The sequence below is a fragment of the Peromyscus maniculatus genome, chromosome X, assembly GCF_049852395.1.
Source record: "Peromyscus maniculatus bairdii isolate BWxNUB_F1_BW_parent chromosome X, HU_Pman_BW_mat_3.1, whole genome shotgun sequence".
Lineage (NCBI taxonomy): Eukaryota > Metazoa > Chordata > Mammalia > Rodentia > Cricetidae > Peromyscus > Peromyscus maniculatus.
Genome location: NC_134875.1, coordinates 110,328,881 through 110,343,744, shown reverse-complemented (window position 1 = coordinate 110,343,744; position 14,864 = coordinate 110,328,881). Strand labels below are relative to the sequence as shown.

The window sequence follows — 14,864 nt, the reverse complement described above, 5'->3', positions numbered from 1 at the left end:
TAGATTTTATATTCTTTTAAGAAGCTGTACGATTGATCTTAGAGGAAAATTTTAACTAGAAAGGACAAACCTTATTTAGGGCATATACTAACCTAGAGTTGATATGTTAGGAATTTTAATTATTGATTCTCCATTTTCCATGTATAATCAAGACGGTAACATGGTCACAAGTAGTAGAAACTGATACAGTGTATCTCTAATATTTGCCCAAAAAGGTACCTAAAATGTAAAACGAATGGATTTAATTGGAAGTCTATGCTTTTTGCTGTTCAGTTTCAAATGAATCCCTTAGAGTGAGGAACATAAAATTTGGGAAAAGATAAGATCTTTCCTGATTAGTTCACCCAGGCTCCATCCTCTGTTCCCACAAGAGCAGTCATTTCTTCCTTCACATGGTCAATTTCCTTACAGCTATTTGCTGAAGTTATATACATAAGATTTTGCCAAAATTTAAACTTAAGAATAGAAACCAAGGTTGGCAAGTTGGCTCCACGGGTAAAAAGTGCTTGCTGTGCAAGCCTAACAATCTGAGTTTGGACCCAGGAACCCAATGAAAAAGTAGAAACAACTCTCAGAAGCTAGCCTCTGGCACATGGTACCTCATGGTATATCCACACATGTACTATGACACATACACAAACCCCTATACACACATGCACACAAATAGTGATGATAATAAAGAAATTTTAAAAGAACATGAGTACTTACATTCAAGTTCATCTCTGTGCATGTGTTTCGTTATCATAAGAATAAGTATTTATATTTTAAATAACTTCTTAATTGTACTATTATGGTTGCACTTACGTCCGACTGTCACATATTAGAGGTATTTGAAATTTTTTCTGTACTGTTATATTGTAATACTGAAGTATAGAGGTGTGTCTTCATCTTTGTTAACCCTCCTTGCCTTGACCCATGACATAATATAAAAGTTTTAGCTGGGCAGTTGTAGCACACACCTTTAATCCCAGCACTCGGGAGGCAGAGGCAGGTAGATTTCTGTGAGTTCAAGGCCAGCCTGGTCTACAGAGTGAGATCCAGGAGAGGCACCAAAACTACACAGAAAAACCCTGTCTCAAAAAACAAAAGTTTTATTTATTTCACAAGTACATATTGACCATCAGTTATTAGTAGGCTATATAGTACATCTACTCTTACTTTCTTACATACTAGATTTTTCTACAAATATCAGATTAGATAAATGCTTTATGTAAGGGGAAATTACCATCACCAAATACAGTCAAATGTTTACTGGGTTCTTACTTGAATAGGTACAAATTGTTACAACTTTCAGACTACCTTTAAAAGGTTCAGTCATGTTCCACAAAACATACCTCTCCCAGTAAAATAAACACTTTATATTTTAGAAAATTTCTATAGTCTATAGATAATTGGTATTTCTTTGTAATAGCTGAGAAGAAAATAAATGTGTGCATATTTCAGCAAGAGAGAAAGAAGTCAACAAAGCTTTTTTTAATTATAAAATATAATCATAACTCAAAGTAGTATTATTTAATCTATATTTTTAGAATGGATATTTGTAGATAGTTGCACAGAGATGTTCAGGTACAACTTGAAGACTGTTCCAAGCAAACAACAGCTAAATATATTTACTCTTTCAAAGTCAGATCTTAAGTGATGAAATATACCTATCAGTAACAGGAAATTTGTTTCCATAATTTTCCCCAAAACTAATTCATCTGTTAACTCTCTCAGCTAATATTTGCTATATACATAAAATCATCCAGGCACTGGGGACACAAGGGTCAATAAAACTTAAATGCTACCTGTAAGATAGGCATAATGCAAAGGTAAGAATCATTAGAAGATAGCAAAGTTGTTTCAGGTAAGTAGAAAAATGTATATAATATGTTAGCTGTTGAATTGAAGCCTAGGAAGTCAAGCAAGCATGATGTTTATGTTGAATTTCAAAGGTTAAATCGTTGTCATCCAGGATTTCTAAATGCCTGCCATACCCAAATAACTGGTACTTCTCAAGACCTAGTCCTGAGATACTGAGGGTTTCTGTAAATCCTTAAGTCAAAACCTCAAAGCTTCAAATACAGAGTACCTCATATTTTGCTATGTAATCAATGAAAACTTCTTTATTTGACCCCCTCATGTAGTCCCACTATATGAACATACCAAGTATAACACTATGGGGGGAAATTCTCTATCCTTCTGGAATATATTACAGAACAAGCTAAAGTACAAAAAGTTCACATTTCATATTTTTCAACAAATGATAGTTTAACTTACTAGCTCATGAATGGTACCTCAGATATACTATATACGTCCTTTATACTTAGAACATTCAATTTAGTTCTTAGTCACAAATATTCTCATTTTCCAATTTGTAAATTGACCCACCAATACTCTCCTAATAACTTTTTACATTACCTCTTTACTCAAGGAATGTTTACAATAAAGAATATTAGACTTTAGGCTGAATGGGATAGCATCCACCTGTAATTCCAACAGTCTAGAGGTTGAGGCACAATTACTGTGAGTTCAAGTTCAGCCTGGACTAAAGAGGGAGTTGTGGGTAAGCCTAGAGTACTAGGAAAACCCTCTTGCAAACAGCAGAATATTAAAAAGCTTCTGTAGGATCTTGAGACTCTTAAGAGACATGACACAGTCCATAGTACAGAGACATACTTTCGGTTTAATATCTCTTAGTACATTTGTATTTTAAAGTATCGTATATGTATATATGAAAATACGGAGCTCACTTGAAAATACCCTGTGTTTTACTTTTCTCCTTGCTGCAACAAAATAGCTGACAAAAGCAGCTGGAGGAAGAAAGTATTTGTTTTGGCTCACAGACAGTTCAGTCTATCATGAAGGGAAAGTCAGGATGGCAGAAACGTGAGGCAGCTGGTCACATTGCACTCGCAGTCAGGAAGCAGAGGTCAATGCTGATGCTCAGTTCACTTTCTCCTTTTCCTTCATTCTGGTATCTTAGTTCATGAAATGGTACCACCACGTTTAGGGTAGATCTCCCCACCCCCATTAACCTAATCGAGATGTTCCTTACAAACAGGACCAGAACTGTGTCTCTTAGATGATTGTAGATCCTGTTTATGTCTTAGCTTATACATTGTTTTGTATCTGTTGACACAACGGTAAGCATGCCTTTACATAGACATGACTCTGACAATTTTTAAAAGCTTCCTGTATTGTGGGTAAGGAACAACAATATGGCTTATCAATTTAAACCAGGATAAAAGTGGTTTCATTTTACTAACAATATAAATAAAAAATAATTTCAGATTATTTGCAAAAGTATATACTATTTACAAAAACAATCTATATTGGGGCTTACTATTATTCTCTATAGTGTCAGCCGTGCCCCTGGATCCTGTCTATATACTCCAAAATGACTCTTTAAATACTACTTTATGCCTCACTTTTCTCATTTATTAAATGAAGATGATTTCTGCCTCATAGAGTTTTTGTGAGAGTTTAATGACAATGCACTGTAAATTGCCCCAGTACCCAGTATATTAGATATTAATTTTTATTATTGTCATTACAAAATGAAAGGAAAATAGAGTTAAATCACTTTAACAGTTTGGTTTTATCTTCTCAGACTTCAAATGCAAAGATTCAGTTTAATAAAAATTAGTTGTTTGGCAACTTTTCAGAGCAGAAATGTTTTCCACCAGCTTCCTCTACTGTGCATTCCTTGTCCCTTTTATTTCCTTACAGTACACTTTTAGGTATGCACAGTTGGCTGAATCTCTTTGTAGGAAAAAAAAGAAAACAATTTAAAGTATCTCAAGAACCATGTAAGTTGGGAAATGGGAACCCAGACCATTTCTGGTTGGTTCAAAGTCCAGCACCTCAACAAAAGCATCAAAATGACTGTGCTTAGTATTTTGAACATTATTCTCATAAATGTTTTATGTACATATTGTACATTGAGTAAACTTAGTGTCTAGAATATTATACCTAGACATTTCAACTTCACTGGTAAAAGGAAATGAAATACTTTCTCTCTTGTAGTCACCTAAATAGTAAATGGCTATAATGACCTATTGAGACATGGTGAAGGGCCAAGTTCTACTACTGGGAAATAAGAATGGTATCTGTACATTTCAAAGTGTATCATACTTACTGCATTACCTTTCATTTTGTCTTAAAAATTCTTCTTTGAAGAAGTCAAATTATAATTAATAGCATTTTCAAACATTTCCTAAAGGTTTAAATATACAGAATACATTCATATTTCTTTTATTTCATAATAGATGGCTGCTCTCTTTCTTGTCGCTTTTCATTATAAATAACTTCCTTTGAAGCTAAAAATCAGGTTTAATTCATTAGCTATCCGAGAGAGAAAAGAAAATATTATACTATCCACAGGATATGTCTATATCCAAGTAAGAAGTACTGTTCCCAAAGAAGAAATCATAGAATTTAATGAAGCAGAAATATGAGATGTATACTATGTTCACAGAAATTAATTATTCTTTTAGACTTTTAAAAAATTATAAATACTTTACATTGGTTAGCTTCACAGAATGGATTTTGAGCATCAAGTTAATGATGATTAGGGACCATGTAACTGATGGATAAAAATAGAAAAGTTGGTTCCTACTATGAGAATTAAAGTAATCATCTAGGTAAGGCTCTCTTTCTCAATTTGTATATCTTTACTGATGGAAGTAGAAACGAATTAGTTTTTTGTTTTTGTTTTTTAATTTTTTTCATTTTACATACCAACCACTGTTCCCCCTCCCTCCCCTTCTCCCATTTACCCCCCATTCACTCATCTTAGGAAGTAAGGCCTCCCTTGGGTAGTCAATATGGGCTGGCATACCAAGTTGGGGCAGGACTAAGTCCCTCTCCCCTGCATAAAGGCTAAGTAAGGCATACATGAAACACATTAGTTTTAAAGTCAAGTGGACTTGATTTGGTATCAAAGCTTAGCTATACTTGAACTTGAGCTTAATTGAGAATACACTTATACCTCATGGTTTTACCTGGAAAAACAGAGTGACAGTACTATTACTAATATATCTGTAAGAACTAAACATTAATAAACATATATCAATCACTTAGCACAATGTTTATTTCATAGGATGTTCTTAAGAAATGGTACCTAAGCCGGGCGGTGGTGGCGCACGCCTTTAATCCCAGCACTCGGGAGGCAGAGCCAGGCAGATCTCTGTGAGTTCGAGGCCAGCCTGGGCTACCAAGTGAGTTCCAGGAAAGGCGCAAAGCTACGCAGAGAAACCCTGTCTCGAAAAACCAAAAAAAAAAAATAAAAAAATAAAAAAAATAAAAATAAAAAATAAAAAATAAAAAATAATAAAGAAATGGTACCTAAATGGCATAGTAAGTGGTTGCTGCTCATAAATAAAATGTACTAGAATTTCAACTGCTTTTGAATCATATTAGCACTTAATGCCCTTCCTGTTACAGGACCTAATAATTGAAGGATTAAAAGAGTAAATGTATACCTTCATGTTTGGTATCTCTACTAAAGCAATAACCAACTATTTAAGTTATAGCAGTTAAAAGAAATATAAAAATAACATTTTATTTAATATTGATGTAGTATTGTAAATGGAAAGGGAAGAACATGTAAACAACTAATAATGCTGCAAAGTATGTTTATTCAAGTCTTAAACTCTACTAGAGAAAACATCAGGTTATATTCTGGGTCAATTTCAGAAATCTGAAAATGACTCTGCACTCATAAATTCTTAAAAGTTTTAGACAAGATAAAAGCATAAAATGATGTGGAAAATAAATAAAAACATTGGAAACTCTTAAAGAAATGGGCCCTTGGAATAAAGTTTTTTCTGAAAGAATTCAAGGAAACATCTATTAGATAAAATAGTAAAGAAAGGTAAACTTTTAATAAGGCTCCAGAGTATTAATATATAGAGAGAATGTAAAGGTAGCAGTGTCAGATTGGTTGTTTCATTCTTTTATCAGAAGAATAACAACCTTTACATGACTATCAGTTGAATGGTGTGGTCCAGATGAAATGGTTCTCCCTGTACAGACAGAATGGAAAAGCCAGGAATAGAAAGTAACTTAACAATGCTCATCTGGAAGCAGTCAGACCCATCAGAGGACATTTAGTAATTTCTTTTTTTAATGGCTGGAGAGACAGCTGTGGGTGCTGGGAACCGAACTCATATTTTTGGTTGTGAGCCTAGCCTTTAACGGCTCAGCCATCTCTCCAGCCCATTTGGTAATTTCTTAACTTTTTTTTTTTTTTTTGGTTTTGCAATAATGACAGAATAAAGAATGCAGGGTCTTTTTTTGAATGCCATATTTTTTATTAATATTTTTTTCATTTATTTTACATCCTAATCACAGTTTCCCCTCCCTCCTCTTTTCCCATTCCCTCCCCCTACCTCATCTCTACCCTCCCCCATCCACTCCTCCATCTTCATTCAGAAAGGGGCAGGCCTCCCATTGACATCAACAAAGGATGGCAGAATGCAGGCTTTTAGTGGTACCCAGTGGGTCAAGCAGAAAATAAGATTGCTACTCTGTATCCCTGCAATGCACCAGTGTCCAAATGTAAAGAATGTACAGAATACTGTTGGTGAGAAACCTTCACTGCCCTAAGAACCAATTTACAGAAACAGATACTAGAAAAATCAAAGTTAGAGACCTTATATAATATAGAGATCATTGTCTTGTTTTTTAGTTAAAAGAATCTTGGAAATTATCCCTCTGAAAATATATACCTACATTTATTCATGATTAGCATATTCTCTGAGCAAAAATACTATGTGATTGTAACTATCTGTAATTATCTATTCTGGCCCACAGATAAACAAGCTAACCATGACATCCTCTGGAGCAAGATATGATACATTATTTCCCTGGTTGAATTTAGAATGCATTTTCTCCTATTGAAAATGTAGCAAGCAGCAGTTACTAACATATTAGATAGAGCTGTTAGTGTTAGCTTTCAAATCACGAATGTGAACTAAGTAATTAACATTTTCTTGAATAGTTTCTATAGATCTCTGGTTTTGAAAGTCCATGAAAGGAAAGTTAGGTAGTTAAATAAGACTAGGGTACTGGCATATTATATACCCCTCTTGTAGATTAATAAATGCAAACTGTTTTGAATGTCTTCTTGCATTTAGACTATATCCAGTGTTTCCCTAATGTATTTGTACATGAGGTCTTTGTTTCTTGGGGTCACAAAATAGTATTAACTTTCCAGTGGAACAAATACTTAATGGAACACATTTGGAAAATACTGAAAGACTTGGAATCAATGTAAACACCCCAAATCGCTGGTGTCAACAACAGAAATTCTTTGTGTTTTAAGATCCAACATCTAGAAAAGGTGCAACCTGTCCCACACTTGGTTTGTTAGATATCATCATTCATTTTTATCTTGCACAAAAATCAGATAGAGTCTAATTATAGAATAAATTGTGATAAAATTCCAAAGTAAAAAAAAAATCTAAATAGATCACTGCATGGCTTTCTATACTCTATACTTGCAGAATTACTGATATCATTGCAAAATGTTTTTTTCTAGAAATCATGGAAGAAAGTAGATCCCTGAAAATAGAAAATAGCAAGTGTTGTGTTTAATATTTTTCAAGAGTAGGTGGCTAAAAGTCATATCCTGCTTATGGCAATAACTATCATATGCATTACTGCAAACAATTGAAACAATGTTCGACCAATTAAAAGTGTCAATGTGACAACGTGCCATTGTTTTATGGGTGCCACACTCTATAATTCCATTGTACTCTCTGTTGTTCTAAGACAAAGAACTTCAAACACAGAGCTTTATTCACATGTATGCTCTAATTCTTGATTAGTTCTTCATATAGCCTTCACAGTATTTGTAAGAGTTCGCTGTAAAGACACTTAAACAAAAGCTACAGAAATCATACATGTTAGCAAATTATTTTAGAAGGAACACAAACTGGATTTTTTTTTTCTTTTGTGGTCCTCAGTGATCCATCACCGAAGCATTTTGATTGAACAAATTGTAAAATTGTTATAGGATGTCATTTGTTTTTAAAGGGTAATCTTTTCACTTTTCATAAGGAAATGTTACCGACTTCTGCATATTGGTAGAGTTTTCAATATGTTGTTTCACTGAGATTTTTTAAGTGCTTTAATTTGCAGTTAAGTGTGTACATTTAAACTAATAATGTCCCATGTCCATGCAATCTTTCTTGTCCAAGTCTGTACTAGAGCTGAGTGTAGCTAAAGGCCAATGTGTTTTTATCAAATCTTGCTTTATGCCCTCTACAATATTCAAAGGAGGGCCCAGAATTCTTCTGCCACATAGTATTTCAAATATCCTAATCCTTCCTCATTCCCTCAACAACTCGCATGTGATTGTCACTGGACAGCAGCAAAATTTAAGATAAGAAATACTGACTTCTCAAATTCATCTAACTATATGACAAACTCATTAATTCTACACACACACACAACACATACAACACACATATCCCTTCTAGGCTAGAATTACCTTCATAAAAAAGGTAATTTGGTTAAAAATAGCCGAGGAATGAAGCATTGAAATGACCATATGATTGTTTACCACTGTCTCCTTCACCTCCATCACTCCTCATTTAAAGTATAGATCACTTTTATAAAGCAGTAGGAAAACACAAACAAGATTTGATTTAGGTTTTTTTCTCTTTTCATTTCATTTATTCTTCTCTCATACAATATATCTGGACCTCATCCTCTCCTCCTTCTGTTCCTCCCAGCCCCACCCTCCTCCCTTCTCCCCCAGATCCACTGCTCCTCCATTTCCCCTCAGAAAAGAACAGGCCTCCCAGGGAGAGCAACCGAATGCAGCATAATGAGATGTGGCTTATTTCTTAGAAAAGATAATTCAATTGGTTTTTGTTTCTCATTAGTGAAACTGAAAATATATAAAGTTAGTAACAAATTCAAAGTTTATATTGGATTTTTGTTATTTATAATTGTTACTATAAACTATTCTTAAATAAGCAGCCCATTAAAATACATACAAGACAATTTTTCCCAAGGTCTTCTACCTAAAAACAAGAATATTAAATGTAACACTAAAGATTAAAGCACTCACTCTTACTTATTTTATTAGATCCAGATACATTTTCATTCTCCTTGAAAAAAATCACTGACTTTCCATTTAATTCAGTTTTCCTTCCTCTTCAAATGTGTGTTTCTCTACCTTAAATAACCCCAGGATGTTTTCCTAGAGATGCATTCAACCATCTGAAAGTAATTTTTGTGTCTGGTATGTGAGGGGTTTGATGGGTTTATACAGCAAGCTTATAGCTTAAGCATTCCTTACCATACTCACTTTCATCAAATTATTAGCTAAAATATTTAGAACAGATGTGTATATATGTAACTTTCAGACTCGAGAGAGAAAAAAAATTCCTGTGAGAATTAAGTAGTATGTCAGACTTTTGGAGAGTTTCTCTGCAGGTCTTTTTTTTAACCTTTGCCAGCTATGAAAGGAATATTGTCCACAGGTGCTATTTATTATCCTGAAACCTAATGATTTGTGCATGAAGGGAGAGAAGGATTGACAAAGTTGAAAAAGGAAGCAGCTCCCTAGTTTTTCAATGGACATGCTACCCATGGAAATGTTTTTAAAAGATAAATCTGGAAATAGGACTTGTAGTTCTGACTTGACTACCAAGCAGCTTTGTAAAGCTCAATTTGCCTTTTCTTTTTTAATAATAAAATGGTTAAGAGCACTTCTGTTATTCCAGAGGACCTGAGTTCTGTTCCCAGCACCAATGTAGAATGCTTACTACCACCTGTATCTCAAATTCCAGGAGGTCCAAAACCCTCTTCCCACTTTCGTGGGCAAACACACACACACACACACACACACACACACACACACACACACACACACACACTCACACACGCATGTATGTATGTATGTATGTATGTATGTATGTATGAATGACAGACTCTTACACAGACACATAAGTAAAAATACTTTAAAAGTGTTTCAAATGAAGTGGGTGGGCTGGAGTAATATACTACCTTGGATGGATGGGAAAGACAGGAAGAGGAATAAAACTATGAAAATACAAAACCTAAGATGAGATTTAGATCTTTGATGGTCCAGTGCATGAAGAAAACCCTTGGTTTTTGTTTTTTAGCAAGCTATTGTTGCATTTAAGGCACTATTCAGAGTATGAAGACACCACAAATAAAGACAAGCACACCGCAGCAGAGAAGTGTATTTTCTCTCATGAAGTTTATATTTAATTTCTGTAAAAGGAAGACATAAACCATGCAACTAAATTAATACTTACTTGAACAAAATTGGTATCGTGAAGAGCAAGGAAAAGAAATGAACAAGGATTATGTCACGAAAGAAATGGGTGTCTTTGCTTACCTCTGAATGATACATGTGAATTTAGAGAGAGAACAGTAAATCCAGAGAGGGACAAAGTCCTGGGTGGAAGTGTAGAAGGCATTTCAAAGAAAGAATAATCCATCACCAATGCTGCAGACACATCAGAAAAGTCAAGTGGCCTGACCTGAGTTCAGTTTAGCAATGTGGAGTCCTAGTGACCTTGGTAGTAGATGTTTTGGTGGAGTAGTAAGGAAAAGGAAGCATTCAAGAGAGGATATGGAGAAGAATTGGAGGTTGGTCATCTAAAGCAGCTTTCTTATGGGAATTTTTATGAAGTAGAGAAAGGGAACAAAGTGATGGCTTGGTAGATTAATAGGGTGAAAAGGGTTACCTTAAGGCATACTCTTTAATGCCTTTAAGGTGAGAGGAAATAAGATCAAATGAGAAATCTGATCATTTGTTATTTCCTTATTGTCTGGCATCCTTTCACTCTAGCACTCAACATACAAAAATTTTATGAATGCCATCTCTGAACCTGCAAAGGACAGTCATAACAAAGATATGTAAGATCTGGTTCCTGTGAGGAAAAAGAGAAACATAAGTGGACAGCAACAACACAGTATACAGTATAATAAGCATTGTATATCCACCAAAGGTATCAGGAATGATGCTAAGGGAACACAACAGATTGAGCAAATAATACTGTCAAATGGCATTCTAGTATTTCTAATGTCACCTAATAAAGACATTTATTTATAAGCAATTATGTGTACTAGTTTTAAAGAGGCGATTATCTCTTTAGATAGTAATTTATGTCAAATACAGTAAATAATTTAGATACATCATTATAAAGTACTCTATAGTTATCTATAGTCTTCATATTAGAAAATCATTTCCCTTTTGGGGGGTTGCAGTTAAATATAGTTTATATCTTTAAAGGCTACTTGCCATTAATTTTGAAATAATAATCAAACCCAAAAATTAATTTTTCACATTTATTAGAATAAAAATATAACCACAGCTACTATAATTATTCTAGTTAGAAAGCTCCAGATGAGCAGCAGATATAAACCCCCTAATAACAAAACAATGGTTAGACTATAAAGTATTAGCGCAGAAGTATGACAGAGCTCCTGGATAAGAATCAAAATGAAATCCAAAAGTAACAGATAGCTTATGCTTTCAGAAATCAAAATTTACTCTAAGAAGTAATGGGTAACAAAAAAATGTTAGAGGAGCTGTATTCCTCATTTTTCTTGACTGCAGTTTTGGCTGTAATTTTTCTTGTGAAATAATACTACTACCTGCAACCTCAAAAATTAATGCATTGCTATGTAAAGATAGTACATTTTCCACAGTATTTTTCATAGATTTATAAACATTTACATAATGATGGATCAAATGTCATTTAATTTTTTTGAATCAATGTTTCTGTTAAATTCTGACATGTACAAGCTTAAGATACATGTATAAATCACAATATATATTTAAGTACACTAAAATGCTTGCAATACTTTTGGTTTTTTGGAGTTTCACTAACACTATAATACCAAAATGTAATATAACATTTGAACTTTACTCAATCATGAAATCATGAATCACTGAATTATGAACCCCTGAATCATAAAACTAAATCTGTTTCAGTATTTTAGCACAGGATGACATTTTAAAGTAACATTGAGACTGGGCTGTGGTGGCACACACCTTTAATCTCAGCACTCAGGGTAAAGATCTCTGAGTTTGAGATCTGTCAGGTCTACAGAGAGAGGTCTGGGACAGCCAGGGCTGCACACAGAAACACTGTCTTTAAAAAAAAAAAAAAAAAAAAAAAAAAAAAAAAAAAAAAAGTAATACCGACAAGCAAAATTATTTATTTTACCTAAGTCAATGATCTACCTATTTTTAATGTTTTTTTTTAAATTTTCACTGCTAGACTTATAATAATAGCACAATCCTGATTTCTATTGCTATGATCAAACACTATGACCAAAAGCAACTTGGGTAAGAAAGGGTTTATTTCAGCTTACATATCTCCATCACAGTCCATCCTAAAGGGAAATCAGGGCATGAGCTCAAGGCAGGAACCTGGATAGAAGAACAGGCCACTAAAGAAACCTGCTTAGTGGCTTAGTCAATGTGCTTTCTTATAAACCACAGAACCACCTTTCCAGGGATGGCATCACCCACAGTGGGCTGGGCTGAACTTTTTCACATTAATTATAAAAAAAAGGCTTGCCTACAAGCCAGTCTTATGGAGATATTTTCATTTAAGATTCTCTATTTTCAGATATGCCTAGGTTTGTGAAAGTTTACAATAACCAACCAGCATGTCTGATTTTCTCCACAAAGGAATTTTAATTTTTCTTTTTGAGCTTTTTTTCTAAGCCACTGTATTTTCCTTCAGTTTTGTTTTAACAATGTACAGTATATTTTAGTTAAATAAGGACTCCCAGAATCATCAGTAAAAAGTCATACAAATTTGTTCCTATGTCTACTGATACATGAATCAGTGGATTAACTGTTAGAATCTTAGATATTGCCAAGATGCAATGACTACATTATGTATGTCCCATGCTATATTAGAAGTGTCTCTGTTAGTCTTGTGTTGGCACTTGACTCCAGAAAACTAATGCTTTTAAAACCAACACACAAGTTTTCAATACGTAACTGTTTATTTGATATATAAATAAATAGTTTTTATTTATTAAATCTTTTGCTTTTCAAAAGAATTTTTGGTGGTATGTAAAGGTGTTATTAGCTGCGTTAGTTTTGGTGTACTTGCTAAAGGGGAATTTATATTTAAAACTAAACTCTAAAAGAATAAGATGTGGGTATTTTGAAAATGTAACACTTATAAAATTGAAAATTGGGGGAACTGATCCATAAAGTAATGGAATAGGAATTTTTCAAAGACTTCTCACATGCTTGCCCTACCCTTGATGGGCAGAATATACTGAACTGCATCATCTCACTCATTCTTTCTGTGCAAAAAGAACAGAGATAAATGACACAAGAATGTTAAAATCATAAGAGTTATTTATAAAGGCAGTTGCACACCTTGAAAAGATTAAATAATACCACATTGTTGCCTCATTAATAATTTTATCATGTCTAGTTTATGCTCAGACTTTAAAACAGCCTAGCAAAATATACTAAATAAGTTATATCTGTACAGATAATTCAAAGGTATAAGGTTGGTGTATTTTTCTAAAGTAAAATTCAAGTCTCCTACAACATTTTTTAATTTTTTGGCTGACACATAAAAATAGGCATGAACTCAAAGGGTGACTTCTAGGGATGGAGAAGAAGGGAGCAGGAAGATGAGAGTAATAGATAGTAAATGTGATCTAAATATTTTATCTACATGTGTAGAAATAGAATGAAATCTCTTAGTTTTCATAATTAATACATGCTAATTAACTGACAAAAATCAAATTTAATTCATGCAGTGAAGAGAGGAAAGAGGTTAACTGAAAGATTAAAAGAAAAAGGATTGCTAAGTTTGCAGTTCTGTATGAAATTTATTAGAAATATTTGATGTGGTACTTTGAAAGTGGTTAATGTCACAACTGGTATCCATATGCCTTGATTTTAATCCTGATATTAGGCATTTACCAGATGTGTTTCCTTAGGCATATTACTTAACAGGTCTCAGTTTCCTCATGGTAAAAAACATAATCCTTATAAGCATAAGGATTTAATGATCCAATGCTTATAAAACTCATAGAAAGTACATGCATACATGCATACAGTAGTGGTTATATGTCCTTTTATTGTTATGATTATCTTATCAATTTTATGATCCAAGCCTGTATAGATTTCAGGTTTTCATTGATTCAGAATTTACTAAACTACTGCCTTTTGTCAGAGGTATCTTTTTTTAAAATTTTAGGTGATTTGACTTTCATTGGCTATTCTGTGCTTCAGGAAATTTAAGTTCAATAAAAGAGTTGATTACTGGTCTACCAGAATGTTATACTTAGAACGTTTGCTATGACTGATGGGTGCTCAATTAAAGTGGGGTTCAGTGAGAAAAAGACACAGAAGGAAACTGGACAAAGAAGTGAATACTTGATTCTATAAACTAAACATGCTTATTGTATCAAAAATATACATGTCTAGGTTTAAGTATAGGTCATGGAACAGAATGTCCATATTGCTAAGGCATGATAGTTCACAAATACATGGTGCTATGATTTAGGCAAAATTGAGTTAGTTTGTGACAGTATACCAGAAACAATAGGTTAATGTCCTAAAAGCAAGGTTAAAATGCAGGGGCCTGTTACTTTAGAAGTGACAAGCAAAGACAGATAAGTGGGCATTAGGGAATAAGACTTAAATCCATTACTAAACATGAAAAGAATTATGGAAACAGTGATCTCCTTTGTAAAATATTATATACCCTTAATATCCAGGACTCCAAAGAGAGCAAACATGGGGTATTTTTTATTATCTATAAAATATACTTTAAACTAGGATTATCTGGACAGTTCTCAAAGGCAGTTTCACCTTCTGGCTCAAAACACACATTTTCTTCATC

General features: G+C 33.7%; 1 protein-coding gene across 8 annotated transcripts in view; it reads left to right on the top strand.

Annotated features, from left to right (window-relative positions):
- Positions 1-14,864, top strand: part of Cnksr2 (connector enhancer of kinase suppressor of Ras 2) — a 246,287-nt gene that overhangs the window by 158,726 nt on the left and 72,697 nt on the right. The window lies entirely within an intron of this gene.